At 39.2% G+C, this 27690-nt stretch overlaps 1 protein-coding gene and 1 long non-coding RNA gene across 3 annotated transcripts in view; one reads left to right on the forward strand and one right to left on the reverse strand.

The window, feature by feature from the left end:
• The window catches only part of LOC144457587 (uncharacterized), a 29779-nt gene extending 17943 nt beyond the window's left edge, over positions 1 to 11836 (forward strand). The window contains exons 2-4 of the long non-coding RNA XR_013487018.1: positions 10255 to 10360; positions 10791 to 10901; positions 11724 to 11836. This is a non-coding gene — a long non-coding RNA (uncharacterized LOC144457587). The remainder of the gene's footprint in view (positions 1 to 10254; positions 10361 to 10790; positions 10902 to 11723) is intronic.
• The window catches only part of BICRAL (BICRA like chromatin remodeling complex associated protein), a 103966-nt gene that overhangs the window by 57940 nt on the left and 18336 nt on the right, over positions 1 to 27690 (reverse strand). The window contains exon 1 of one of the 2 annotated variants that reach the window (XM_020976804.2): positions 18527 to 18614. The exons of the other annotated variant lie outside the window; for it this stretch is intronic. The gene's annotated coding sequence lies outside the window, so the exon portion shown is untranslated. Of the gene's footprint in view, positions 1 to 18526; positions 18615 to 27690 lie in introns of those variants that run through there. 2 annotated transcript variants of the gene reach the window in all.

A 27690-nucleotide genomic window follows, 5' to 3' on the forward strand; every position in this document is an offset into this window, starting at 1 on the left:
AGCAATAAGACAAGAGAAAGCAATTTAAAGGCCAAAGATGAGCCAAGACAAAATCACCTTTCTGTGCTGAGAGGTTACACAGGAAATCCTAGAGAATCAGCAAAGAAACGGAGACAAATATAACTTAAGTAAAGTTGTGGGCTACAAATAACTGCCCTTCCCCCTCCCCCCTTAAAAAAAATCAACATTTCTATATAGCAATAACAAAATCTGGGAGGCTGTAATAAAAAGGGAAATCCCATCCAAAATAAATACAAAATATATACAATATCTGGAAGTCAATCTACCAAAGCATACTTAATATCTATATGGATACAATTGCAAAATGTTCCTTAAAGAAATAAAGATCTTAAATAACCAGAGGAATAGCAAGTACTTGTAGCTGGACTGTGCCATACCAATCAAACTACCAATAGGATACCTTTACAGAACTAGAGAAAATAATTCACCTGGAGGAACCAAAAATACAGAATGTCAAGGAAATAATGAAAAAAGGTAAAAATGAAGGGGGAATAGCACTTTTAAATGTCAAACTATATATTATACAACAGTAAACATCAAAATGATTTGGTCCTGGAAAAAAAAATTTAAGTAGGTTAACTGGAAAAGACTAGGCAAGGAAGAATAAAAAATAATGTATATTTCTGTATAGTGATTTCTAAAACCATTTCCTATTAATATGTTAAGGAGAAAAGGTAAAAAAGGTTTTTTAAAACTGTAAATTTTTGGAATAGAATGTGACATCTGAAAATATTTCCCATATTATATTTTTATTAAAGAACAGAGAGATACAGCTTCACAAAACAGAAAGACTATCTTTAAAAGCTATGGTTATAGAATTAAGAATTAAGTTAAGACTAAGAAAGTGTTTCCACACAGGAAAAGTAAAATATATTATTTTAAATACCATCTTTCTGATGTTCTATAAAGTCCAACTCAAATCTTACCTCCTTAATGAAGCCTTGTCTGACCAAAGCCACCTGCCGTTAAGTGAAAAGTGATTTTAGGCTTTGAAACTTTTGAGCACTGCTTTACCAGGACCTACTCTAAGCACTTATTTCACTCTTTATAGGAGTTATTTGTGTACTGGTCCTGCCCCCTCTCCCAGATTTTCATTTCCTTGAGAACAAGGGCCTTTGGGGTATTTTTGTGGTCCCAGTTCCTAAGCACATAGTAGGCACACAATTATATTTTTTCTTGGACTGAATACCAGGAACAGATTAGTAATTTCGGTCAATTTTCTCCTTAAACCAGCATCATCACTAGTTAGAGTGAAAGTTATTTAGGTGGGATGGTTTGATTCTTTGTATCTGTATCCTCAGTGCCAAGAAGCAGTGGGCACGTAGCTGGCACTTAGGAAATGCTTGCTGACTGACTGGTTATCAAACTGCGTTCTGCACGATTTAGTTACTAGAGTCTGGCATGGAAGCAGTAGAAGCGGTCTACAGACTTGGAAAATGTCACCTTTTTCCTCCTGTAACTGGCTTAATGGGGAGCTGGGAGTGTGAAATTACGCGGGGATAGTGCTTGGTCCCTGAGCACCCTGAAGTGCTGATGCTCAGGCCTTCACTCTGGAGAGTTTGTAATTCTCCAAAGGAGTGGTCAACTGGAGCTTCCCAAGCTCTGAGTCTGAAATCAAAAAGAGCTCAGGAGGTATCAACAGGACTCAACACATTTATTTACAAAGGGTGTTTTTCATTGAGTTTTTTTTTTTGAGGGGAGTTTCCACCAAATATCATGTTACTAGGACATAGATGAGTATAGATGGCAAAAAAAAAGGTTTAAGACAATAAAGCTAAATGATAATATAATAGAAGGCATTTAAGAAGACTTTGGTACTTCCCATATTACTTTTCTTTTTATCTTTCCAATATCCTAATTAGATTGGCTATATATCAAATATATCTTTTAGGCATTGAACTGATATCATCAAAATCTTTAGAGAACAAAGTTAAAAAAGAGTCCCATGGCTTTTGGACATCAAAAGGATATTTAAGTGAATTATATTTTTAAAATCACAAAATGAATTTGATAAACTTAACCTAACTCACTATTAGGAAAACCTTCAGAAGCCCAAAGCAAAGTAATTCATTAAAAACTGAATTTGAAAAGAAAAAGCAACCTGACGTTTCTTTTTGTTGTTGCTATTGTCAGAACCAGTGATTTCATCATTAGAGTAGGAAATTTCAACTTAGAGAATTGCCTAAAGTATTCAGAGATTGAGTGGAGGTATGGGGGAAATAAGAGGGGAAGGGAATAAGTATTTATACAGAGCCTAGTTAAACACTTTTTACAAAAATCATCTTATTTGATCCTCACAATAACCCCATGAGGTCAGTGCTATTATTATTATTCCCATTTTTACATTTGAGGAAAATGAGGCAAACAGGTTAAATGACTTGCCCAGGATCACACAGCTAGTTAAGTATCTGAGATTGAATTTGAATGCAGGTCTTCCTGACTTCAAGCCCAGTGCTCCATTCTCTGTGCCACCAGCTGCCACTAAGTGATTTGTTCTTGGTCACATAGCTAGGAAATTCCTGTCAGGAGCAGGCCCTGAAGGTCTTCCTAACTCCAAGAAGTCTATCCAATAACTCTCTAGTTGTCTTTTTAAAAAAATTTATGTTTATATAGGTTTTTTTCCCTAATTACTATGTATTTCTATAAAAGTAAACTGAGAGCTAATGGGACTTTGAAAGGGTAGTGAAAACTTAGATTGACAGTCTACAGCCCAATGAATAGTAAGGCCAAAAAAATAATTTTCTTCTTACTGATTGCTGTCCCTGCCTGAAACAGGATTGGGGGAAACTGCCCAGTATGAAGCAGGCAAACAGGAACGCTAAACTATCTTTAAAAAAAAAAAAGGCTCACTTCAAAGATACCATTCTTCAGCTGACACAGAAAGCTTCATGTCAAAGAGTATGTAAAGAAAAAACTATTACGTATTTCTTTCTTTCTCTTCAAATGGTTGGTGGGATAGAAGGGAAAAGCTGATCAACCCAGAGCACTGACACACTGACAATTAATAGTTGCCTAACTAGGCACTGTCCTTCCCCCTTCAATACTTATTGCACAGTGGTACCTACCATGGTAATCTCCTTAAAACTCTCCTTGTATCTGCTCTGCTCAGAAAAGTTCACACAATTTAAAAAATCCACAGGCAGCTCAATGGCACAGTGGGAGAGCTATCAGTCTGAATGTACGGTAATCCAAGCTCAAATCTGCCTTGGACATTTCCTAGCTGTGACGCTGGGCAAACCACTGAACTGCTGCCTGCCTCAGTTTCCTCATCTGTAAAATAAGGATAATAATAGCCCCTACCTCAAAGGGTTGTTATGAGGACCAAATGAGAGATTTGTGAAGCACTTAGTATAGTGCCTGGAATACAACTTCATATAAATGCTAGGTATTATTATATTCTTTAGTCTGTCATTCAAGGTTCCTTACAACCTGTTCTCAAACTTTCAATCTCCAATTTATCCATCACCATCTCCTGGCACAAATTCAATGCTTCAGTCCAACTGATTTACTCACTAACCCTGATTTACTCACTAACCCCCAAATGCACCCTGCCTTGCATTTCTCTGATTGAGCACTTTTGATCATGGCATTCTCTATCCCTAACCCTCCAGGCCCAAACTCCCATTCTCTTATTATTAAAATCATTTATATTCTTCAAGACTCTTATCAAATCCTACATTCTCAATAAAGCTTTCCCTAACTGGAAGTATTCTCTTCCTCTTGGGATGTCTTAATATAAATTTAGTATAAACTCCTCATTAACTGTAACACTCACTTGGCACTAACCAAAAACTTTTTGTAGCTATTTTTCATGATTATATTTCCTATATTCAGTTCTGCAGCCACAATTTAGGAAAGGGACTGATAACCTGGAGGATGACCATGTTATGATGGAAAAAGATCTCAGAGGATCACTGGTTCCTGGAAATAACTTTAGAAGCCATCCAGCCCAAACCTCTGCTTTTAGAAATGAATAAAGTGAGGCACAAAAAAGTTAAGTAAAATTTTCAAATTTACAAAGTTAATAGCAGAACTAGGATTTGAACCCAAATTCAGTACTGTTCCCATTAATCACATTTTTCTACATTATGCCACGTGAAGGTCTGCTAAAGGAAACTAGTGATGTTTGTTCTGGAAAAGAGAAGACTTAGAGGGAACAAGACATACCTTCAAGAGTCTCAAGGGCTGTCAAGTGGATAAAGGATTAAATTTGTTCTTCTAGGCCCCACGGTGGTGGAAGGGTGGGGAGAATAAGAACAAATCTGGGAACAATGAATGGGAAGTTGCAAAGAAGTGAGTTTGTGCTTGATGTGAGGAATAACTTCCTAACATTGAACTATACAAAAATGAAATGTCTCTTGAAAAATTAGGTTTTTCCCTCACTGGAGGTTTTCAAGCACAGTTTGTGTGACTACTTTAGAGGACATGATGCAAAGAGGATTCTTGTTCAGGTATGGCTTCCAAAGTTCCCTTTCAACTCTGAAGCTGTTATTCTGAATAGATGGGGCTTCTGGAGGGTAGAAACCGATGGTATTTTATATGTATCTCCTGTAATGACTAACACAATGCCCTGTACATACTATGTAATAATAGTAACATTTATGTAATGCCTACTATATGACAGGCACATAGTGCTTTTTACAAATATGATCTCATTTATAAAAAAGGGAAAAGGACCCACATGTAAAAAAATATTTATAGCAGATCTTTTTGTGGTGGCAAAAAATTGTAAGTTGAGGGGATGCCCAGCAATTGGGGAACAAGTTGTGGGATATAAATGTAATGGCATACTATTTATTGTGCTATAAGAAATGATGAGCAGGAAGACTTCAGAAAAACCTGGAAAGACTTGTATGGACTGATGCTGACTGAAGTGAGCAGAACCAGGAGAACATTGTACACCGTAACAGCCACTTTGTGCAATGACTAACTTTGATAGATTTAGCTCTTTTCTGTAATGCAAGGATCTAAGACAACTCCAAAAGACTCACGATGGAAAATGCTATCCACATCCAGACAAAGAATTATGGAGTCTGAATACAGACGGAAGCATACTATTTGCTTTCCTTTCCTTTTGTTGTTTTGTTTTATTGCTTCATTCTCATAGTTCCTCCCATCAGTTCTAATTCTTCTTTACAGCATGACTAATGGGAAATATGCTTAATATGAATGTAGAAGTAGCGCCTATATCAGATTGCATGTCCTCTTGTGGAGGGGTAAGAGATGAAAATTTAAAATTCAAAATCTTAGGAAAGTGAACATTGAAAACTAAAAATAAATTATTTTTTAAAAATAAAGGCTTTGTGCCTTCCCTATAAAACTTGTTATTTACATTATCACAAAATAAATGATAGAGATCAGAAAAAAAATGATGAGCAAGCAGATTTCAGAAACACCTGGAAAGATCTACATAAACCGATACTGAACGAAACAAGCAGAACCAGGAGAACATCGTATACAGTAACAGCAACATTGTGTGATGATCAACTATGATAGACTTAGCTTTTCTCAGCAATACAATGCTCCAAGACAATCCAAGACTCATCACCGAAAATGTTATTCACATCCAGAGAAAGAACTATGGAGTCTGAATACAGATCAACAGATACTATTTTCAATTTTTCCCAATGTTTTTCCCTTTTGTTCTATTTCTTCTTTCACAACATGATTAATGTGGAAATATGTTTAACATTACTGCACATGTATAACCTATATCAGATTGCTGCTATCTTGGTGTGGGGGAGGGAAAGGAGAGAAGGAGAAAAATTTGGAACTAAAAATCTTATAAAAATGGATGTTTAAAACCATCTTTACTTTAGTAATTGGGGAAAAAAATTAAAAGTATTTACTAAAAAAACTCCAGAACATCTGACCCTTAGAACAAGTGCTATTATCCCCATTTCACAGTTGAGGAAACTGAGACAAACAGATTAAAAGACCTGCTCAAGGTCACAAAGCTAGTGCATGTCTGAGGCTGAATTTGAACTTGGGCCTTTCTGCTCTATCCATCCACTTCACCACCTAGTTACTAGGAACTCAATAAATACTTTCCTTGATAGTTATAATGATGATGTCGTGGTATAAGAAGAATCTATCTACTATCTACTGGAATCTACCATCATAGTAGAAATCCTAGAAATATTCTACAGCAAAATAATATGCCATTGTTCCTTAAGATCTACTTGTAATGCTATAAAATGTTTTGACCACTTGATCTGAAATTGGGAAAGGGAAGAATTCTCATAGAAATGCGAATTGTAAAGGTATTAAAAAATGTGCCATATACTTGAGATAAACAAAAAAATTTTTGAGGCTTTCATAACAATCCATTAGAAAACAGAATACAACCTAGAAAATCAAGGAATCTATGTTAATGCAAGTGGACATAATGCTTAAACTAAAAAATAAACTGCACTCACGTAAATTATTTGTGTAGTCAGGAAATTTGAAACTCAATGTATTTTAGCTCAAACTATTGAGGTTAGTAGAGATTTATATGCTAGAAAGCTGAACAAAAGTTAAAGACTGCCAATCAGAACCTTTAACTTCAGTTTAAATTTTTTTAGTTCATAGGATCCACAGGATCAATGTTAGCTGGAAAAACTCTACTTATGGAGAATTTAATTATAATGGAAAAAGTCTCATATGCAAAATAATTTTTTAGCCAAACATAAGTATATATGTGTCCAGTGAAATCTTAGTGAAATCTTACAAAATAATTTTAATTGGTTTGGTATTAATTAAGAAATGCAGTATGGAGTAGAGCATCTCTTTTTTTAAATTATTATACATCTACAACAATGACAATATAACTTAGAACTTACACAAAATGTTAAATAAGCAAATATATGAAATACTGGATAAAAAAGATCATCCCATTTCATTTGTTATTTAATAAGATGTTATTAAATACATTTATTAAGTTTAAGTAGACAATTTTGATGTCTTTTTGTGTCAATAAATTACCCAAATGTCATTTGCCTACATTTATTTTCCTCTCCTCACTTTGAGATTCTTTTTTCATGCCCTATATAGGTAAGATAGAAAATAAATTCTAGTATAGCATATGTCACACATTGTCTGGCAGAGATTTTTATACAGCTACAACACAAAAGGGCCAGCTAAGTGGCACAGTAGATAGAGTACCAGGCCTGAAGTCAGGAGGACTCATCTTCCTGAGTTCAAATCTGGCCTCAGACATGTCCTTGCTGTGTGACCCTGCACAAATCACTTAACCCTGTTTGCTTCTGTTTCCTCATCTGTAAAATGAGCTGGAGAAGGAAATAGTAAACCACTCACATCTTTGATAAGAAAATCCCCAAATGGAATCACAAAGAGTCAGACACAACTGAAAAAAATCAAGAACAATTCAACACAAAAGATTTGGGTAGAAATGGCAATGAAAGAGTTCCATAAAATATGAATATAAGCTTATGCCTGTATTTTGCCAACTATAACTCAGTAATTGGGGAAGACATTTCTAAGAACGAGGACAAATGTTTCAATACCTATTGACCTTTCCAGTCCTTGGAAAATCAGTATACAAACAGGCAAAATGTTTTTGAGTTCAAGGATCTAGGAGAAAGAAGAAAGTGGAATATTCTTAAATCTGAATGGACCTCAGTAGAAATATCTCTTTGGAGAAAACAGTCTCTCAATATAATCTTATTCATTTGATACTTAATCTTAAGAAAAATGCTTTCTGATAAAAAAAAAACATACTCACAAAAATAACTTTAGCTTTCAGCAATTGGCAGAACAAAGAAAAACCTAAAGATCACAAAGTTTCTATTTATTTGACTGACATGACAACTTCTTAAATGTTTCAGATGCCAGAAAAGGAAAAATGTAGTTAAGTTTTAAGAAAATCTATTACACAGTCTTTCTCCAGGTTACATTTTAAGATATGTATAAATTCTGAAAAGCTTCCTCTGAATTTTATTCCTGATTTAGCTTATACTCAGTTTTACAAAACTACCATAATATTATTCTAGATATTGTGCTAAGATGAAGTACATTTTAAATTAAACCTCTCCAATTACATTAAAGTTTCCCTATTCTACAAACTACTATACAATTACTATAAATGATTCCTGAATTTTTACTTTTCTAAGTAAAAATCTTTAGTTTTAAAACTATCTCCAATGATCTTTCATAAAATCTTTTTTAAAAATCTATTTCCAATGCATATAAGGCTAAAATTAACTATATACGTATATTTGTACATGTGTTTATATACTCACAGAGTTTTTGTACTGCTTCAAACTTAGGTGAAAGGTAAGGCTATTTATGGCATTAGAATTACTGATAGGGATACAAAAAGAAAATATTTAAAATTATTAGTCCATCTTAATAACTGTTGAAAGGTAGCATAAAGCTAAAAATTATTCCAGAAAATAGGAAATGAGTTAGATTGGTTTAGTTAGCTGCAAAAAGTTAAAAAAAAATTTAATATATATTGCAAATTGCTTTTAAGATACTACTGTACAAAAATGTCTCCAAACTCTTTGGTTTGATGAGCAAAACATTTACAAAGTATAAATCAAAGCTTTCAGAGTCTTAATCCCCCCAAACAGGCTTACCACTAGTTAAGTACTGAGGTAGTTTTGGAGCACATGAGAGGTGGAGTAGGCCAGAAGGAAAACTGACCGGTCACAATTCCTGCAGCTTTGCATGAAGACTTTCACAAGCAAGATGAAACTCATGAGTTGTTGGTTATTTGTCATATACAGTTAGAATGTTTTATAATGCATATTATAGTTCTACATCAAGACTAAGCTTTCCTACAAAAAATCAAAACTGATCCCTTCTCAGAAGCCAAAATTTAGTAAATGTGCCTGAATCAATCTTTTAATATGGGCTCTTTTAAAAAAATTCTCCTTTAGAGCAAATCTATTAACAGGTAACATAGTATAACTAAATACCTTGTCAAATTTGTAACATAAATGTACGGTAAGTTGACAATAATACTCCAAAGTATATGAAGAATTTCAAACTGCATTATGTTCAATCCAGGTCAAAAATATTTTCTCTTAATTAAAAGACTTTAAAAAATGAAAATAATGATTCATAACACCCAGATGCTAACAAATATGGAGTTAAAACTGCCATTCTCTTTTTGACTCATATCTGGATCCTGTAAGCTCATCAACATACTATGCAAATAAAACCTGAAGTATCTAAAAAAGGCCAGATTAACTACTCTGAAGTAAAACTGCTGAGAACCACCACAAAAGATGTCCTTGTTTCTTTTTAACTAGCTAAAGATAGCAACACAAAGGCCACTTTTATCTTATTCCTACATTCTGAGGGGAAAAGAATATCAAAGGGAAAAGAATATCAAAGGGAAAAGAATATCAAATGTCATAGCAAGGACTAATAGTACCTGGTCAAAATATATAGATATTTGTATATTAAATGGCTTTTATTTATACCTAGCTTGAATATCTACAGCAAACCCCTCATTTCTTTTTTTTACCTTGGAAAAAATGTTCAAGTTTCATGCTGACATCAACATTTTTAATTTTCTAGAAATATTAGGAAGTACTATGGAATTTGGTTAAATTGAAAACAAATCCTCTTTAGAAAATAGTAGTATGCTTTACTCCACTTAACATTTCTTCAAAATCTCACATTCAAAATTAAAGTGCTTAACATTTTCAAGAAAAAAATCAAAGAAACCATAAACTAGAATAAATTAAATTTCAAAATGCTATTTAAAGCTATTTTGCCAAACTATATCATAGCCAGACTGGTCAGGACTGAGTTTATGAAAATTGGGTACAGGGACATGTATACAGTAAAATCACAAGATCCCAATCACTAACCTCCTCCCTACCTCATTCTCATGAAATGAGCAGACCATCTGGAGGGAACTTGATCACTACCCATTTCCTAGTCAGTTTTCAAACCATTCAGCCTCTACTCCAGGAATCCCCTCCCACATTATCATTTCCACTTCCCCCTCCCTCCATCCCAGTCTTGGACTCCTAATTTGGGATTTTCCTCTAAGTAAACTCTGACCTTCTCTTGCCCAGAACCAGGCCTCCATGTCACTTCCCAACTATTTCCAGACCATATTTCCTGCACATCCCGCTTCTAACTCCCCTTTATGTATTGTCGCTTTCACTATAAAGAAAGCTGCTTGAGGGTAGTGATTTATTTGTTTGCTTATATCTATATCCCCAGTACTTTCTACAATTCTGGCAATCAATAAATGTTCTGTCTATTTAGGTATCTAAACAGGACATGGGCAAAAGAGACTGGGGAGATCTCTCGTTTTCACATGACACATCTGGGCATACACACAGTTCCTTTTGTGTAAACAAGCTTGCATCAGGTAAGTCTGGATAAACTACTTACTCGCCAGGACCCATTTTCACCATTCCAAATGACTTCAACACCAAACTCATAAATGATAAAACAGAGCTGAGGATGGGCAAGGGACAGATATACAAATCTGAACTGCAGGTTTTCTTTTTTTTTTTTAATAGCTTATTTTCATTCATTTGTTTATTTATGTATTTATTTATTTTTAGGCAATTGGGGTTAAGTGACTTGCCCAGGGTTACACAGCTAGTAAGTGTCAAATGTTTGGTCTGAGGTCGAATTTGAACTCAGGTCCTCCTGACTTCACAGCAGGTGCTCTATCCACTGTGCCACCTAGCTGCCCTTAGATTTTATTTTTCAAATGTCAGAGTTCCAATAGTATTTCCAATTTATTGTTGAAATTCTTCTGTGTAAAATCTTCTCTTCATTTTTTAATAAAGATTAGAATCTTTAATCTACAGTCTAAATGAAAAGGAAGTGACTGCTTTCCTCTCCAGCCCTACAAGTGTCAGAATTGATTTCTACTGCACCTTTCTTCCAAAGAGAAAAAGGTAATGGGCAAATAACTTTTAAACACAAAATGCTGGTTTCCAAATTTAGATATTAAAATGTCAAACATTTCTAAACATCTGCTTAATATACTAAATCATAATGTCTTATATCTGATGTACAGACTTTTCATTTGATAAGCATTTTTCTTTATTTTCTGTTTTCTTTTTCATTCATTATGCATTTTTTTTTTGCTTTTTGCTAAGACAATCAGGGTTAAGTGACTTGCCCAGGGTCACACAACTTGTAATTGTCAAATGTCTGAGGCCAGATTTGAACTCAGGTCCTCATGACTCCAAGGCCAGAGCTTTACCCACTGGACCACCTAGCTGCCCTCACTAAGTATTTTTAAGGGCCTACTAGATATCAGGTCTTAATAAATTAAAAGTCAACCTTGAAACCAGGAACACCTGGATTCAAATATGACCTCTGATACTGATGGGCTAGGTGACCCTGGGTCATTTAACCTTTCAGTGCTCTAAGCCCAAAGTTCTCAAACTATTGGGTCTCAGGACCCCTGCTATTTTTCAGTTGTGTGCAACTCTCTTTGACACCATTTGAGGTTTTCTTGGCAAAGACACTGGAATGGTTTGCCATTTCCTTCTACAGTTCATTTTACAGATGAGGAAACTGAGGCAAACAAAGTTAAGTCACTTGCCCAGGGTCACACAGGTAGTGTCTGGGGCCAGATCTGAACTCAGGAAGTTGACCCCAGAAACCACTGTACCACTTAGCTGCCCTTTTTGTGTTGTAGCTGTGTGAAAATCTCTGTCTGACCATGAGTAACACATGCTAGAATTTATTTTTCTATTTTACCTATACAGGGCATGAAAAAAGAATCTCAAAGTGAGGAGAGGAAAAATAAACAGGTAAGTCTTCCTGCCTCCAGACCCAACACTCTATCCATTTCACCACCTAGCTGCCCCTATATACTATACACAGGACCCCTATACATGCTTAAAAATTATGGAAGATTGGAAAGACCTTGTCTTTATGTGGGAGGTGTGTATGTGTGTGTGTATGTTTATATTCGTGTGTGTATCCATATTTGTCATATTAGAACTTTAAATGTCTTGATATTATTATGTAAATAGTTATGACCTCACAGACCCTTTGAAAGGGTCTCAGGGACTCCCAGGGGTCCTGACTACACTTTGAGAACTGTTGCCCTAGGCCAATCTCTTTTTTTTTCTTTTCTTTTTCTTTTTTTTTTTTAGGCAATTGGGGTTAAGTGACCTACCCAGGATCACACAGCTAGTAAGTGTCAAGTTTGAACTCAGGTCCTCCTGACTTCAGGGCCGGTGCTCTACCCACTGCACCACCTAGCTGCCCTCCTAGCCCACTCTCTAAGACAGAGAAGGGGCTGACTCAAATTGGGATAGGGTAGCTCCCCAGAGCATGAAATCACAGGTCCAAGCCTATCCCTATGATGGGTCAGGCATCTGTGTTGGGCACAGGGGAACACAAAGATCAAAAAAGAAAAAAAAAGGTAGTGGCAGCTGAGTGGCACAGTGGACCCGGGTTCAAATCTAACCTCAGACACTTGACACTTACTAGCTGTGTGACCCTGGGTAAGTCACTTAACCCCACTGCCTAGCCAAAAAAAAAAAAAGTTAACAATGAGCTTGCCTTTTTCTGAAGGTAAATAGTATATATACAGATTTGATACAAAATTATATAATATAAATACAAAGTAACTTGGAAGTGGAAGAACAACAAGGAGAGACCTCTGGAAAGGCCTTCTATAGGAGGAGGTAGCACTTGAGCTTATACCTGAATAACAATAGTAATAACAACGATAATAATAATAAAGATTTATATAGTGCCTTAAGATTTGCAAAGTACATTACAGCCATTTCATTTTATCTTCATAACTCTGGGGACAGGTACTACTATCTCCATTTTACAGATGAGGTAACTCAAGCAGACAGAAGTTAAATAACTTGCCCAGGGTCACACAGCCAGAAGCAACAAGGCAGCCTGAAGGAAAGGAGAGGCAGTATGCACTAGCCAAGTCAAATCACCACCACCACCTTGACCACCATTTCCCCTTAGAAAGTGACGGAGGCAACCCAGGACTCTGAACCCAAGAGCCTTGGGAATAACAGTATCCCTCCTGTCCCCCAACCACCAAACCTGCTTTCGGCTCACCCTCCACAGCTGTCACTGAGGAGAGGGGGCCCATCTTCTTCACCACTACTAGCAACAACTGCTGCCTGACTGCCACCAACAGACAGGTACAGAAGTTCTGGAAGTGGCAGCGGTTCCCAGATCACTGCTCCTGCTTCAAGCCTCAAGTCTTACAGCCATCATCCAGTAAAGCAACTTGTGTGGAAAAGGGGTCAGCCATCCCCCCTCACTGCCAACTGACTGCCACACACAGGACAGGCAAGCCAGTCTAGCTCAAGCAGCAAGGATCTTGGATGGAAAAATCAGAAGGCAAGTGCCAGGTAAGTCAGACCACCACCTTGACCACCATCCCGACTACCGGATGGAAGGAGCCCAAGACCCAGAACCCAACAGCCTTGAAAATGGGAATGCTTCCAGCTCAGTGCCCTCAGCCATCATCCCAGGAACCAGCCCCTGTGGAGAAGCAATCTGACAATCACTCCTTCAGGTGCTGCAGTCACAGCTACTAAAGACTCAGGAAAGAAACTTTTCCCCACTAAAGTCCCTGGTATTATCAAATGGCTCAACATCAGAAAGTGATACCTTATCAGTGTAAATGACATCAAAGAAAAGGTATTAACATCTGCTTTGCCCCTGCATAGTCGGACCATGGGACCTTTCCATCTGACTTACAGCTGAAACCTCCCATATGTATCATCTCCCCTATTAGAATGGGAGCCCCTTGAGAGCAGGGGCTGTCTTACATTTCCATTTATATCCCCACTGCTTAACACACAGAACTTAGATTTTTTTTTCCATTCATAAAAAGCTAAGAAGTGTTTGAAGTTGAATTTGAACTCAGGTCTTCCTGACTCCAGGTCCAGCATGCTATTCATTGCAATACCTACCTGCTGAAGGAAGCTATAGAGTTCCGAGAAGCTGCTGCACTCAAGACAAGGAGGTGGTACTTGAGTTGGGTCTTGAAGGAAGATAGAGGGTCTAAGAGGCTATAGTAAAGAATAAGTACATTCCTGGCAAGGGGAACAGCTTATGCAAAGGTACTTAGGTAGGTGATAGACTGTCTTATGCCAGAAATCACAAGTAGGCCAGCTTAGCTAGACTAGAATAATGTGAAACCAAGCAAGGAAAGATAGGTTGGAGCCAGACTGTCAAGGGCTTTTAAATGCAAGATAGAGGAGGTTGTATTTTATCCTGAAGAGAATAAGGAGCCATAACCAAAAAGTTTGAGTAGAGAAGTGACATTGACTAACCTGTGCTTTAAGAATGTCAATTTGGTAGCTGAGAAAGGAGAAATTGGTGGGAGAACAATTCATTTTAATAACCTAATGTTAACTATACATACTATTTTTGTTTCTCATTCAAAGATGCATTTTAATAGGAGCCAAGCATAATGCCTCTAAAGTACTTGACAGTGAAAAATGCCTTTTTTTGGATATTCTGGTACAACATTTTAGATTTTCCTATGCTTTTGATTTAACAGTTTTAATCAGAAACTATAAGTAATAACTGCTTTTAACAGTTTTAATCAGAAACTATAAGTAATAACTGCTTTTAACAGTTTTAATCAGAAACTATAAGTAATAACTAATTTATTATCTTGCAATACAAAAAACCAGGAAAAACCCTAAAGCTAGGTATTTCATCAATAGCATAATTTCTTTTGTGCCCATTATCAGACTCCATACAATAGTTATTTAGCTCCAGTAAAAAAATACTTCCACTGTGAATGAAGGTGAGAGATAAAGTACATGCAATTATGGATGTAATTTTGCTAACCTGGTCTTTGAGATTTAACAGAATTTTTGATAAACAAGGTATCAAACTCAAAAAACTAATTTTGGCCTCAAAAGTCCCTACCCAATAGGAAACATCATGTGTACAGACTAAGAGGGCAAGGTAGGTGGCACAATGGATCAGGTGCTTGACCTAGAATTACAAAAACTTATCCTCCCGAGTTCAAATTTGGCCTCACACCCTTACTAGCTATGTGACTCTGGGCAAGTCACTCAACCCTATTTGCCTCAGTTTCCTCATCTGTAAAATAAACTGCAGAAAGAAATGGCAAACCTTATCTTAGCCAAGAAAACACCAAATGGGGTCATGGAAAGTTGGACATGACTGACAAAGCAACTGAACAGAACAGACTAACATTGCTAAGTACAAGTCATCATCACTACCCAAATAAGTTTCTGATTTAATGCTACCTGGTATCCTTTCCCTCTTCTACAAACTTCTCTCCATTCTACAGTCAAGTAACTTATTAATCTGCTACCCTTTCTTTTCATTAATTTCTTTACTTTCACCTTCACTAAACCTCTTGCTTAGAAGTCTACCCACCACAAAGCACCTCTATAACAATTTAAAAGTAGAATTAAGGTTCCTCTCTGCCAAAGAAGTCTTTGCTAAATAGGAAACAGTGCTGGTCACTTTTCTCCTATAATTATCATGTAGGTTTTTGTATCCATTTTTAATTGGAGACATAATCTGGACTATTTTGGCTTTTTTGCTGTTAACCATATTTAACTAGAAGACTAAGGTTTAGAAACATTTTTTGGCATTGGATTACCTGGCACCAATTCACAAACTCTGTTGACAAATCTAGAATTAAAATTTGATACCTCAAGCAATGTCCTGAAATCATCCCAAGAATTCTATATATAGGTGTGAGATAACAAAAGATAAGAGTGCGTAATAACACTGTTGGGATCCCACATTGAAAAAGGGGTGTAACTTTAAGGTCTCAACTCAAAATGTCAGTGGTTAGGGCCAGGGCCAAGCTTAGCTCCACTACATAATGCTAAGTAACTTTTATGCCTTAAATTAGGTAGATGTTACCATTTCTACAGATTAAGTAATGAACATAAACTATCCAAATGGAAGATACTGACTAGTTGTAAGGATTTAGCTTATTTTTAGGTAGACAGGAAATGGAGAAAGTAAGACTATGAAGAGAGCTTGAGGTTTTGAAATCCCTTAACTTAGTACTACCACACACAACCAAAGTAACATACACATAACTCTCTTATTACTTTGTCAGTACTTTCCACGTGCCCCTGCACAGAGCTCCGTTCACTCTCCTACACTGGGAAAAGCGAGTACATATAAATATAGTGAAATACTTTTATCTTTTTATTAAAGTCAGTCGAATTTACATCAGTAAACCAATAACTGTTTAGAAATAATCTGATACCAAACCCCTAGAAAGCTGAAAAAGGCGTAGCCCAAAAGGCCTGGGCAGTTTTTTCTCTCCCTTCGTTTGAATACAAAATCAGTCCCTAAGAAAACCTATGACACAAACCCACCAACCCTAAGAAACTGCTTGGAATTTACTATCAAGATGGTAAAGCCAACATGGAAGAGGAGTCAAAATACTTAACTCATCTCTTCCCTAATAGTCTATTAAATTAAAAATTAAAATGATACGTCAACGATTTAGACAAGAAGGCAGGATTTTACTTAGAAAACAGGTATAGAGAGATGATGTTTGTTTCCTCCTCCAGGACCATTCTGCTATAAACTCTGAGGTTTAAGACGCCAATTAATGAAATTTACAGAGAGGCAGACCAACGCGTCAACAATCCATTTATTTTAATGGGCTTGGGGATCAGATGTAGCCCTATTCCAGATGTCTTTGGGGAGAATGAAGGAAAACCCCAAATGTCATCCTCTTGGGGGTGGGGGGTAGAAACAACATGCCAAGTCTCGAGGCTGAGGAAACCTGTCTGTCCCAGAGTTTTAGGATTAGTGTATAGGGTGGGGTAAAGTGGGGTGGGGAGTGGAGAAGCAGCTAAAAAATCCCCTCATCTTCCTCCAGCAAAGAAGACCACGAATACTTCGATTTTGGGGGTGGGGGAGTGGTACTTCAGAACCTTGAAAAGCCTCAGCCTCCCCCCCCCATCCAAACTTGGTCCACCGGCCCGTGGGTGAGTCACACTCGCCCTCCACCCCAGGCTGCTTTCCCTCGAGCTCCTGGGGGGGAACCCCGCCGCGAGGGCCCCGCCCCAGCAAGGAGAGAAAATGGCGCCCTTGGGCGCGCAGCATTCACGGAGAAACTGCGCAACAAACCCTGGCGGCGAGCCAGGCCGGCGCCATCTTAATGGGCACCCCAAACCGCCTTTCTCCTCAACCCCCCCCAGCCCCCCCAATCTCTGCGAGCCCCCGGTTCGTTCTCTTTAAAGAGCATTGAAAATAAAAGGTAGGGTCCCGAGCAGCCGCCGAGGCCGCGGAAGGTGAGGATCGGGCCGGCTCTCGGGTCCCCGTCCCAGTCTCCGTCCCCGTTGGGGCCTAGCCGAGGGAGGCGAGCCCCGGAGCTCGGGTCGCGGCCGGGCCGGGGGCAGGAGGCGGCGGCTTCGCAGCCCCCAGTCCCAGGTATCCGATCTGCTCCCCCGAAAGACGGAAATCCAGCCGAGGAGAGCCCGGCCTGGTCCAGGTGGGCCGGCCGCGGGAGAAACGGAGCGCCGCAGGAGGGCTGGCGGCCGCAGGCCGAGCGGGCAAGAGCCGCCCGGAGGCACCGAGCGCAGCGTCCCCCTCCTCGGCTCTGCCTCCCGCCCTCCCTCCCAGGACGTGGGGTCCATTATACAGAGGAAAAAGAAAATGCGATTCACGCCCAAGAGCTTCTGAGGGAGAAAGAGATGAGGGGGAAGGAACAAGAGAAAAAAAAGAGGGAGGAGATTGGGAAAGATTATTTTTCTTTCTCCGCCGCCCTCCCCCTCTCCCCTGCCCCCGCCTCTGCCCCTTCTCCCTTCTCCTCCCTCCAGCCTCACGGCTCCTTCCCCGCTGGAGCAGCCTCGCGCCCTGCCCTCCCCTCCCTTCCTCGGCGCGGATCGGCTGACTGGGGGGGGCCTCGAAAAAACACCACCACCGTCCCCCCCACTCCCTGCACACACGCGCGCACACACATACACACACACCACTAATTTTAAACCAGCTCAATCAATGAGTCATTAAAGGCTCCCCCGGCCCCCTCCCCCAGCTCGCCCTCGCCCCGCTCCTGAAATTTGCATCAGCGGAAAAAGAAAGAAATCACCCCCCACTCCACCCCCCGCCGGGCTCCCCCCCCCGCCCGCCCCCAGCCCGTGCCCGCCGTGCCCGCCGCCCAGGCTGCCTGCCCGCACCCCTCGGAAGACACTGTGAACTTTGTCTCCGCGGGGCCCCTAACAGGGACGGCGGGGAAGGAATAAACTGTTTATTCCCCCCTTTGCCGAGTCCATTAAACATCCACCCACCCCCACCCCCCAAAAAAACACAGTCTGAGCCAATAGCTCTCCGGGCTGAAACCTAATAGCCTGGTTTGGGCAACTCGGTGTTTAATTTGCTCCTCTTTCTCTTCTCTCTGTCTGGAGAGGGAGCCCCCCCTCCTCGGCCCCCCCTCCCCCGGACCCCCCCTCCCTCGCTTTCCCCTCCCCGAAGGAAAGAGGCAGAGGAAAGAGGTTGTGTGTTTTTTTTTTTCCTTGAAATTTTTATCACAAAATTATAATACACTCAAAGGGAAACTCACCGTCATGAAAAAGCAGTGCCTTGTCAACGGGGTTTCTGCGCCATCACATCAGGGGCTGGCAGGCGGCGGCGGCGGCGGCGGCAGGGGGAGCGGGGGAGCGACGGGAGCAGGAGTTCCCAGCCAGAGGAGCGAGCGAGGAGCGAGCGAGGAGCGAGCCTACCCCCAGCAGCACACACTGCCTGCGCTCACACGCACCAGCCCCAGCCCCGCACCAGCCCCAGCCCCGCACCAGCCCCAGCTCCGCACCAGCCCCAGCCCCAGCTCCAGCCCCGCACCAGCAGCCCTGCTCTGCTCGCCCTCTCCCTCTGGCCTTCATCTTAGGCTCTTCTCCCAGAGAAATAGCGGGGCTTCCCCCCCACACCCCACACCCCCCACCCCCCTGCCGCCGCCACCTGAAAACTTCGGGCCTCACCTAGAAAACGTGTAGACCTGACGATTCATTTATTTTTAATCTATTTAAAAGAAAAAAAAATAGGGCCACTCTACTTCTATTGCACTCTCACTCTTGCCCTTGATTTTTTTTAAACTTCAAAAGTTCATTGCTTTACTTGGGAAACATAGTTATCTCCTGAGAAATACAGATGCACCAGACTCCTGCTACTTCCCATTTAGCACACCACCACCATTACCCCACCCCACCTAGAAGATGGAGCGGGTTTGGGGGTTTACATGTGCAGCCTCATTGCCACCCCTGTGCCTTAGCATTTTCCCTTCAGAAAACAATTTAACTTAGTTACACAGGAAATAACCGGTTTGTTGTAACTTTTTAAGCTGTTAAGAGCTCCTTAGCTATGAACTTGACTTCCTAGTTCTCATTTTAAAACCACCAGAAAGCTTACTTGTGAAACCTTATATTTTATGTCAACATTTAAAAAAAAAAAAGCCGGTGAAGACCAAGATGTGGAGTTAGGAAGACTTGTCGAAGAGGAAGTCACACATAAAGCTCAAGCCTCACTGCCTTCTAAATATGTCTTTTACTCTCAAATCAGTAGAATATAACCAAAAAAAATTCTAACATGGCTACAACACCTTAAAAATGCTTTAATCTAAGTACAGTTGGCCACCGCCACAGATTTTTACCTTCTTTAATTCAAAATCAAATGTTTACTTGTCTATCCAAATGTTCGCTTATATTCGCATATGTATGCACACCTAAAAATGTCTTTTTTTGAGTGAATTTTTAAAGAACAAATGTTATTTCTTTAATGCACCTGGCATCTCATGAGAATTTAAATAAATATCCTCCAATTACTTTTCTTTGTAATCTACATTAACTAGCTCCCTTTCCAGCTGACCCTTGAATGTCCAGAAAAAGAAAGAAATGTTTTCAGAATTATATAGATTTGAAGAAAAGAAATTTAGGCCATATCTTATGTGCTTAGTCTTCTGCACTCTTTGATGCATAATTACAGTTGGAACAACCCAAAGATGAATTTAACAATAATGTAGGACATTTAAGTATGTCATAGAAGGAGAAAAGATTTGTCCTTTATGTTGCCTGGAATAAAGGGCTCATTTCTTCCAAACCTTTGGTGAACTTTAGGAAGTGTGACCTAGGTTTCAGTTATTTTAATGAAAATACAAATGAAGACGCTTTAGTTTCTAAGCTATCTTAGTGGAAGAGAAAAAAATTTTAAAGGATAAGTCTACATAGCAACCTTAAGGATTATGTCCTTATGATCATATAAATGGGCTCTATATGAGGTAGATAGATCTGCACATGTCAAAAAATTTTGTCACAAACAAGAAAACATTCTTCCAAATTAAATGCCTTTTTTAGTAACCACAAAACTGTCATTCCTAATGACTTAAAATGTTCATTTAATGCACTTATTATATCATTTGATACTTAAATATTTGAAGTATATTTCTGGAGAATCTGCTTCATTCAGGCACTGCCTTTTTCAGAATACTAGTCTGTCCATAAATTAACATATTTCTCCACACTTATTACTTGGTCCAACCAGCTTTCTAACTGGTTTGGGAAAAATTTAAACTTTTTTCCAAGTACTCCATTATTGGCTGGACTCTAACATACTAAATAATCTAAATAATTATATTACAGAAGAGGTTATGGATTATTCACTGAAATTAGAATATGTCAAACAAATTTTATAGCTGTTACTCCAGAGTTTAATATTAAATAATGATGTTTCAGAAATATATCATCCCATAACAGCTATCTCACTCCCACAAAAAAGCCGAATCCTAAAATAAAATTCAAAGAGATGATACAAGAAATCTAAAGTAAGGTAATTTATGACCACTATTCTAAGAACAGTAAGATTTTTTTTAATGAAATAACAAATCTGGATAGAATAGTGGAAAGAGAACTGGGCTAAGTCAGAATCAGAGGATTTAGAGATAGGATCTCTGAGGTAAGTCAGTTAGAATCTCATAATTTTGAGAATTCAGAAAGGGACCTCAACAGCCACCTAATCCAACCCATACCCAAAAGGAATTCCTATTATAACATACCTGACAAAGTGGTCAACTTGCCTCTACTTGAAGTTTTTTAATAAGGCGGCCCCATCACTAGCCACAGCAGCCCATTCAGCTAACCCCCTTAAGGATGAGGCAACCCAAGTCCAGAGAAAGGTTAAGTTATTTGCTCAAAATCACCCAGGTATTAAGAAACAAAGCTGCCATGAACCTCAGTCCTCTGATTCCAAATCTAGTGCCTTTTGCCACCAAAGGACTCTATCATAAACCATACTGTCATTTGGGACAAATCACCTGGTCATTCTGAGCCTCAGTTTTTTCATCTACTTGCACAATACAACTCCTCACAAGATTGTCGTGAGGGAAAATCAACTTGTAAACTGAAAACTAATAATAATTAATAGGTGGCAAGAGTGGAGCAGATTGATATTTTATTTAATTAAGTCACCCTAGCCTGTGGTGAGATGCTGATAAGATGCCTAATGAATTTGTTTGGGTCCTAGGCCTTAGACTTAGTGTGAAAAGCCTTTTGATGAAGTAAAATGATGCCAGAAAGGAAGTCTATTCCAATTGGCTGGGGTATTTCATCCCTTTCTCTGAGTGAAGTATAAAAGCATCAAATTACCCAGAATCAAAGAAATCCAGAAATTTGAGCAAGTGTGACGTTCAGCATGCCCACCTCAGTACAGGGAGAAGGAAAAAATGAAAGGCTTTGGTCAGGTCTTTTCCTTCTGCCTTCTGGCTGAAGGTTGTTGGCTTTCCCCATCTTCCCATTACTATCCTAGCAGTATATCCTGATCAATTAATGGCAGTGTCTACAGTGGGAGCCAAGGACAGAGTGTACATAAATTCATGACTCCACAAACGAGCCCTGCAAAGAAACTACCCCATGCCCAAGGTGAACTTCCTCCAGCAAACCTGAGGTATGTTGTCTCTTTCTTTCCCTCATGTGCTCTCTACAATTCATATGTACTTGAGGGAAAGGGTGTCAGATTTTTAGAGGGATATCGTACCCCAACTGCTCCTATTCACCTGAGTAAATAAGTATTCTTTTCTAAAAGGGACAAGGCTGGCGAATTCTCAACTGATGATGGAGAGAGGAGAAGAGAAAGTATATCCATGGGGGCTCCAGCCCTGACCACTCAAGAGTATCCCTAAAACCCTGAGGGAGAGATATAGCCAAACTCTAGGGACCTGACTCCTCAGTGGGAGCAGGAATTAGGATAAATACCCTCAGAGCTTATATGGCCTCAACACACACACACAGATAGATAGATAGATAGATAGATAGATAGATAGACAGACAGACAGATAGATAGATAGATAGATAGATAGATAGATAGATAGATAGAGATAGATAGATAGACAGACAGACAGACAGACAGATAGAAAGATAGATAGACAGACAGACAGATAGATAGATGGCACTTTAAAGATATTTTGATTGTTTTACCTATATTAGCTTATTTGATTAAAATGTACCATATAAATTTGAATTACTGTTGTTATATACTAGTGCAATGCAAATGTTATTGATTATTGTTATCAATAATAATAATAATAATAAAGATGATTTCTTGGTAAAGGATCATTTTTCCCTCAGAAAAACAACTGGGCAAGACTGGATTCCTTCTTATTTAATTTAGGAAGACCTATAACTTTTGTCATCCAATTAGGCAAATCTAGCTCTAGCCTTGCTCTTAAGCCTGCTGTAAGATATTTTAAATGGAGTGGATAAATTGTTACAGGAGGACCAATAGCTCTGAACTGAAAACTATTTAGCTACTCAGTTAACCACCCAGCTACTAAAGACATTATAACAAGGACTCATCTCTCAGAAAACTTTTTTAGAAAGGAGTTTCTTAGGAGAGCTTTTACTGTATATAATATCTTTAATCACACAGGCCAGTTTCCCAGAATAAGTCATGCACAGTCCCACCGGTATTTAAGATGAGGAATTTGGCTCCACCTGATAACAGTTCGTTGCATTCAGAAAATAAGATGTAATTTTAAATACTCTATTACTATATCCTATTTTGTCTATATGTCTCCAAGCAGATGTTGGTCCAAAGTTCACAAAACAATTAAAATTGAAATTGACTTTACTCTCTCCACATTTTCCACTTGAATGAGTGATTGGCCAGAGGGGAGAATAAAGAAAGATATGAAATAATATGAATGAAGCAGTGTTTTCTAATGCCAGGAACTTCAAGACCAGCCAATCAAGATAGCATCTGAATAAATAAAACACCATGCATGGAAGATACCAAACTCACAAAGACTCTGGGAATAAAGAAAGTAAATATATCTTCACTTGGGCATCTAATTTACTAAGTCAGTGAAAAAAGGAAAAGCTAGTTAATATGCAACAATGAACTCAGAATTACTTCGTCAGCTATAAAAGGCTGTTTTGGGGGGTGATTATAAATGCCATTGCTAACTCACCTATTTTATCACAATAAACATTTTCGTAAACATGAACATAATACACATGAACATAAAAACATTTTCAATTATCACTGAGTGGCTCTGACCATTCTAAAGGGAAGCTAGGCCTTCTTTCAAGCTAACGATTCTGCTTGATGGACATTAAAAAAAGATACCAGCAAAACATTAAAAACAAATATCAGCCGTCCTATATACTAAGTAATTATTAGTTGCTGATAAATGTTGGAGCTATTAAGAAATTATTCAGTGCCAGGGTAGACAACACTCCCTAGACCTCCCCCCTGCTCCTCCTATCTGACACATCTATCCTGTTTTTCCACTGTGTATAAGAAGGGAGGACAGCAATTATCTGGGAGGATACCACAAGATGTTGGAAGACTCATCTCCCATGGCTTGTCTGGCTCAGCTGCCCACCTCTATGTCAATTTCAAAATATGAATGATTTCCTGCCCCACTTAGAAAGTAAGTCGGCTTTACTTTATATAATGGCCAAGGAGATGAACTGATATGATATCAAGAAAACAAAATAGACATAGGCCACATCTATCTGCCTGAAATAATCAGACTTCCAAATGAACATTTCACCTGTCTTGATGACCTAATTGGACTAGTCCACAGTCAATATGATTGACTAATTACACAATCAATCATTAAGATGTCTTTAAATGCCTAAGTAAACTTTACAAGAAAGACCTGGCTAATCTAGAAAGGATAGACTTTGAGAGACAACAATAGGATATATTCCTGAATCTATATCATTTTTTCTGTATTTTTCCAGTGCCTTGGGCAGGACTATAGATCTTAGCCACCCCCTTCCCCCTCATACCCCTTTCTTTCTTCCACCCCCAGCCTTCCAAGAAAATCAGCTTGCCTTGAATATGACACAGTACACTCTCTGTACCACTGCTCTGCCAGCTTCTCAAAGCCCTTCATGATCTGGCTCTATTCTATCCATTTACCAATTGGCTGGTTTCTTCACTGTCTCAGCTTTTCATTTCAGTCTCTGCTTTCACTTACGCTTTTTCCCCTTCTGGAATACCCTTCCCTCTCTGCTCCTCTTCTTTAAGCTCTACATCCAACAAGGTCTAGATGCCAGCCTCATTTTCAAGAAAACTTCTCTAACTATAATAGCCCTCAATTGAGTTCCCTCTTCACTGAACTCCTATCCACACATAAAAGATGCTATTTTGTATTCTCTTCAGCTGTTCAGAGGTGTTAGACTCTCCAGCTGGATCAACAAGTATTTATTAGACACTCAACCCTTGGAAGGTAGAAGGATACATGTATCTGTTCTAACAGTGCCTAATACTGTGCCATAAACACAGGAGGTACTGAACACTTAACTGGTGATATAACGGATAGAATGTCGGATTTGGAGTCTGGAAGGCCTGAGTTCAAATCCTACTCAGACGCAAATAAATAAAACCCTGGAGAAACTGACCCTCTACCCCAAGAGAAATTAGGGAGGAAAAGGAGTACTTTCTTCAAATACCTGAAGGGTTATAAAGGACATATTAGATTTACTCTGTTTGACTCTAGAAGGCAGAACTCTTAAAGGGTGGAAGTTAGAGGGAGACAGATTTCCTCTCACTATATGGAAAAACTACTCAACAATGAGAGCTGTCCATAAATGGAATGAATTGGCCATTACTATAGGCAGTGAGAACCTTGCCACTGGAGGTCCAAAATTAGAAATAGGGAAGTAGCATGATAAAATAAAAAGAACACTGACTCTGGAATCAGAGGACTTAAGTTCAAATCTCACCTTTTATATTTACTACCTATATGACTTTGGCCAAGTCACATAACCTCTCTGGGCCTCAGTCTCCTCATCTATAAAATAAGAGGTTTGAACTAAGAGCTTCTGAGGTCCCTTCCAGCTTTAAATGTGTTAACCTTTGACCTATGAAACTGTAAACACTTGCCAGCCATATCAGAAGGGAGGGAAGCTGGACTGTCAGATGACTTCTGAGATCCCTTCCCACTCTATGACTCTGTGATTCAAAGAAAGGAATATACTACCTACTTACTGAATATTCTATGGCCATATGTAAAAAGAACTAGATAATTCTATCAGAACATTTTTTTTTCCAGCCTTTCTCTTCATACTCTGGGCACATATAATTGCCAAAAGAAATCAAATCAATTTTTCTTCTACTCACCTACCAAAAAGTATTTGTAAGACTGATGGACTGGGTTAGTTGATCTCAAATCTAATTGTTATATTATGACATATATACATACGCATGTAATGTGGTCTCTTAAATTGCAGGCTGGGGGCATCTAGGTGGTGAAGTGGATAGAGCACTGGCCCTGGAGTCAGGAGGACCTGAGTTCTATTCTGGCCTCAGACACATAACACTCACTAACTGTGTGACTCTGGGCAAGTCACTTAACCCCAACTGCCTCACCAAAAAAACCCAAAAACAAAACAGGCGGTTAAGGTATATAGTTATTTTCATCATAACACACATAAAACCATAATTTAATATTTGTATTACAATATCAAGAAAACTCATAGTCTTTCATCCCTTGGCCATTCCTTTGCCCTCCCCCCTTCACTACCTGCCTTCCACCCCTGCCTCCCACATTCTAGATCACAGCTCAGAGAACTGTAATCCTTCTGAAAGGGTATGCTAATTGACTCTCCCATCATTCTACTCTATACCTCCAAGACTTCCCAGACCAAAAACAGAGATTAGCGAGTAGTCGTTGTTGTTTATCCCTTATTCTAGAAGAGGACCATGACATCAGGAAGGCAATGCCATGGCTTGCAAGTGAATTGGATTTAAGTGAGGGAGGGCCATGCAAAGTCACCAGCTTCACATTTTCCTCTGGAGCCATCTGGTTCCAGTGGCAACACTGGAGCTAGCTCCAGATGCAGTGGGAGACCTTGGCCTTTTTAAGCTAAGGTCTTTCCCAGGTCTCAGTTTGACTGAGGCAACACCCATCTAATGATTAAGGCTAGGTAAGAAATGAGGCAAAGAATGGTCCCTTTTATCTAGTCAAAAAATATATGTGTGTGTGTGTGTGTTGTGTGTGTGTGTAACACACACACAACACACACACAAAATCTGGGAGAGGAAGACACTCAGGGTTTTTGGCCAAAACAGAAACAATTGCTATTTACAAGTAGCAGAGGTTTAATAAATGCTTTTTTCCCTTTCCCAAAAATACTGCTCCAGGTCACCACTCCCCTATATGTGTTATCTCCCCCTGCTAGAATATGAGCTCTTTGAAGATTGCGACTGTTTCTGCTTTTGTATTTTATCCTCAAAAGTAAATACAGTACCTAGGTCAGAGGAGGGGCTTAATAAATGCTTGTTGATTGACTGAAAAAGAGGGGCAGCTAGGTGGTGAAGTGGATAGAGCACCGGCCCTGAAATCAGGAGGACCTGAGTTCAAATCCAGCCTCAGACCAAACACTTGATCCTTACTAGCTGTGTGACCCTAGGCAAGTCACTTAACCCCAATTGCTCCCCCCCAAAAAAATAGTGATTGACTGAAAAAGCATTTATTAAGCCCTTGCTTTGTACTTGCCACTTGGGGTGGGGCAAAGAGAGAGCAAAAACAGTTCTAGCTCTCAAGCAATTTTACATTCTAATGAGGGACACCAAAGGTACAATCAGTCAATAAACAAACATTTATTAAGCACCAACTGTATGTCAGGCACAGTGCTAAGCCCTGGGAACACAAAAAGAGGCAAAAATAGTCCCTGCTCTCTAGCAGCTCACAATTTAATGGGGGAACAGCATGCAAACAAATATGTATAAACAAGCTATTATACAGGATAAATAGGAAATAATTAACAGTAGGAAGGCACTAGAATTAAGAGAGGTTAGGGAAGGCTTCCTGTAGAACATGGGATTTTATTTGGGACTTAAAGAAGGCCAGGGAAGTAAGTAGTTAAGAGTAGAGGAAGGAGAGTGTTCCAGGCCGAGGAGACAGCCTGAGAGAATGCCCAGAGCAGAAATATGAATTGTCTAGTTTGTGGAATAGCTAGGAGACTAGTGCTGCTGGATTGAAGAGTATATATTAGAGAGTAGGGTGTAAGAAGACTAGAAAGGTAGGAGGGGGCTAGGTGACGAAAGACTTTAAATGCCAAACAGAGCAGGTTCCTGGAAGCAATAGGAAACCACTGAAATTTGTTGAGTAGGAAGGTGACCTCCAGTAATCTAGGTGTGAGGTGATACCTGTACCATAATGGTGGCAGTGTCAGAGGAGAGGAGATGTATTCAAGAGATTTTGCAAAGGTAATAGCTTTGGCAATAGTT

The sequence above is a fragment of the Phascolarctos cinereus genome, unplaced genomic scaffold, assembly GCF_003287225.1.
Source record: "Phascolarctos cinereus isolate Bilbo 61053 unplaced genomic scaffold, phaCin_HiC Scaffold_5;HRSCAF=322, whole genome shotgun sequence".
Classification (NCBI taxonomy): Eukaryota; Metazoa; Chordata; class Mammalia; order Diprotodontia; family Phascolarctidae; genus Phascolarctos; species Phascolarctos cinereus.